The following is a 3614-nucleotide window of genomic DNA, read 5'->3' as shown; positions in this document are numbered from 1 at the left end:
ATGTATTCAGATACTCAGCCAAAGACTAGAGGATATATAGACATATCCCTCTCTCTCTCTCTCACTTGCTTACCCACTGTCCTCTTGTAGTCTGTCCCACAATTTCTAGTCATTTTAGTTCTCCTAAAGTCCAATTTCTGGGTTCTCACTCAAAGGGGTTTTAAGTTCCCTGTACCAGCTCTAAGTTCTGAGAACTAATTTTATGAACAATCACATCTCATTTGTTTCCCTTTTCTGAGGAACAATGGTTCTCCATTGTGTGTTTGAAAGTCTGAAAATCATTTTTTTAAATATGTTTTCCCGAGGGCTTGTTTGTTAGTCTTTAAAATTTTTTCGGAGTTTTTTAAATTAAAAAAAAATTTAAATTTAAAAAATTTTTATGATGGGAGAACAGATTCTTTAGCAGGTAAGTCTTTATGGACAGAAGTCCTGTTTTTAATTTGTTGACTCATAAATACAATCCATTTATTATTTAAGGCAATGTTTCTCAAAGTATAAGTCATGAAGTACCTGAATCAGATTAGATGGATTGATAATGTATATTCCTGGGATGCACACTTAACATACTGAATCAGAATATCTGGGAGGTTTCCTTGGGGTATAATTTTTAACGAAAATTCCAAATGATAATTTTTTATAAGAAAATTGATACACTAGTTTAAAGGCATTTAATATTAATCATTTTAATGACTTTATGGTTTACATTGAATTGTGTGTACATTTATGTGCATATGTGTCTATGTATGTGCTCATTTTCTGGAACTGTTTCAATTGAGTGCCTTTTTAGTCATTAGTACCCTGGTTCTCTAAAAATAAGGTGACATTTGTTATAAAATTATAGCTTAGACTTCTTCCAATACACTAGTATTAAAGAGAATCCCTTTTAAATTAGAGTGATTTACTCAAAGGAAAAAAATTGTACTTATATATTGAGTTATTCAGAATGGATCCACTAATGCTCACTAAGGTTTACTCACTAGATTTTAGATTCTAGGAGATTAAAGATCCATTCTGTCTTGTTCAGCCATTTTATAGATATTATAGAGTTTTGTGGCTTGTGGTCAGAATATATAGACCTTTATTAAATATCTGTTGAATGAATGAATGAATTAATAGAAACATATATTAGTTCTTTATTTTTAATGAGTTTGCAAAGACTTAGGCATACAATCTAAGAGCTAACAACTTCATAAGATATAAATGATCTCAAGTTCATAAATCCCTAATTATTATATATTTTCAAATTTTCCTTGAAAATTAGATTGGCTTCCTAAAGGATCAGAAAGATGTTACTAACATCTAATTATCTCTTTTGACAGATACAACAAAAATCTGATCACACATGCACATTGTGCATACACAGGCCCACTCCATCCTCATATAAAATATTTGGCAATACGAAACAATATTAAAATAAAGGTGAAATTACTTTCAGAGATCACACTTTGTAACTTAATTTTGTTTCTACTTTTTAAACTAAAACACATTAAAACATATGAGCTAACATATAAATATAATGTTAGCTCATATAGCTCAGTTATGAAAAGGGCATTACTGTACTTTCTGATCTATAACTTTGAGGATACAAAGGATAGAGTAAATGAAGAGATGTGTGTAATGTATAGTTGAAGCATAGCCTCTCCTACATCAGTCTGCCATCTGCTTCAATAATCTTTCTCCTGGAAAAGCTTTAGTAGGAGGGTGAGTTTGCCTTAAATCTGCAGAGGTAGGGATCATTGCCAGTAGCATCTCCTCCTATCTTGAAACACAGAGTTGATTGACATACTTTGACAGGTACTTATGCATGTTTCAAAATATTGAAAGGGGTCAATTTTAACTAAACCAGAATTTGCCTAATTGCTCTTGCTAGCTGCCCGTGGGATTTTAGAGAGTAACAATATGGGACCAAGCAGTATCAAGCTTTCCTAATAAGTTTAACAGCTTAGTGACCTGCTGACAAATGACCTTTCAACATTCTACCATCAAATACCTAAATAGGAACTTTATCTCTCAGCATAAAAAGTTAAGATCATTAGAATGTGAAACTTTATGGAAATCTCTAATACAGCTTTGAGTTTTCAACAAAATAAATTATCACTTAGATAACTATCACCTCCTCTCATACCCCATCTCCACTACTTTAATTGTAATTTTTCTAAAACCATAGTTCTAGAAGGCAACACCTATTACCTAAAACTTTTCCTGTTAAGATTCAATGCTTATGAAACAGATTGTAACCTCATAGATACAAGGTGAGGGTAGAAGAAATAAGCAAATGAATCTTTTTGTTTATTTATTTATTTTATTTTATTTTATTTTATTTTATTTTATTTTATTTTATTTTATTTTATTTTATTTTATTTATTTTATTTTATTTTATCTTATCTTATTTTATTTTATTTTATTTTTTTAGGCTAGGCAACCCTAGGTTGACCTCACAGATTGCAAGGACCTTGTCAGCTTACAATCCCTTATTTTTTTTATTACTTTTTAAGCCTACAGCACCTGGTCTTCCTAGGTGGTCCCCATCCAAGTACTAACCAGGCCCGGCTCTGCTTAGCTTCCGAGATCAGATGGGATTGGGCTTGTTCGGGGTAGCATGGCTGTAGACAAATGGATCTTTTTAAAAGCAAAAAGGTATTTTTAAAGTGACTGAAAGTTACTTTTTAAAAAATAAAGACAATAAATTTTATTTTTATAACCATGAAAAGATTAGTAATACACAAGTTCCTTCATTCAAACATACAAATAACCACATACACACACACACACACACACACACACACACACACACACACACACACACACAAAATCAAAATTTAACTAATTAATTCTAGTTATGGGTTTATTTAACTCCATAACAATAATGCAAAGTAGTTTAACAATGTGTTATAATATACCTTTTCAGACTCAATGGAGTAATTTTGTTGTTGCTCTTGTTTTCAAATGGTCGCTTCTAAGACCATTAAGTAGGTTAATGTTTTTCTTTTTTACTATTATTAATATTACCAATTTGTTTAACACATCTTCTTTTTAATAAACCTATTTTGATAGTGTGAAAGGCTTTGCTTCAAATTAGTTCTCTTGACTACTTCCACAGTAACACATGCCCTTTTTTATTTTTCATTAAAATGTAATTTATTTTCTCCAAGAAATGGGTAGGATTGGTAAAAGATAGAAAAGCAATACTCTAAAATAGAAAAAAATAAGGAAGGAAAGAAGCACTATCAACTTCATACCTACTTTGTAGGTAAGTAGATACAGTGACTTGAACATAGAAAACATTTAAATACTGATAAAATATATATTTAAAGGGCAATGTATATATGGAATTGTGTTTATTTTACATGTATAATGAAGTTTATTGATAAAGTAAACATAAGTCCATATATAAAATTTATGACAAAGTGCTGCCATTCTTGCTTCTGGGAGGTGACTGTATGTATCTATATCTATATCTATATCTATATCTATATCTATATCTATATCTATATCTATATCTATATCTATATCTATATCCACATACACATATATAAACATACATACATATATACGACACACATGCATATATATGCATCTGTACACACACTATATGTATATATATAACATGAACA

General features: G+C 30.3%; 1 pseudogene; it reads right to left on the bottom strand.

Annotated features, from left to right (window-relative positions):
- Positions 1-2493: 2493 nt before the first annotated feature.
- On the bottom strand, positions 2494-2611 carry LOC111742811 (annotated as a pseudogene).
- Positions 2612-3614: the final 1003 nt, after the last annotated feature.

The sequence above is a fragment of the Pteropus vampyrus genome, unplaced genomic scaffold (genome assembly GCF_000151845.1).
Source record: "Pteropus vampyrus isolate Shadow unplaced genomic scaffold, Pvam_2.0 Scaffold101, whole genome shotgun sequence".
Lineage (NCBI taxonomy): Eukaryota > Metazoa > Chordata > Mammalia > Chiroptera > Pteropodidae > Pteropus > Pteropus vampyrus.
This window is presented reverse-complemented; position numbering and strand designations above follow the sequence as displayed.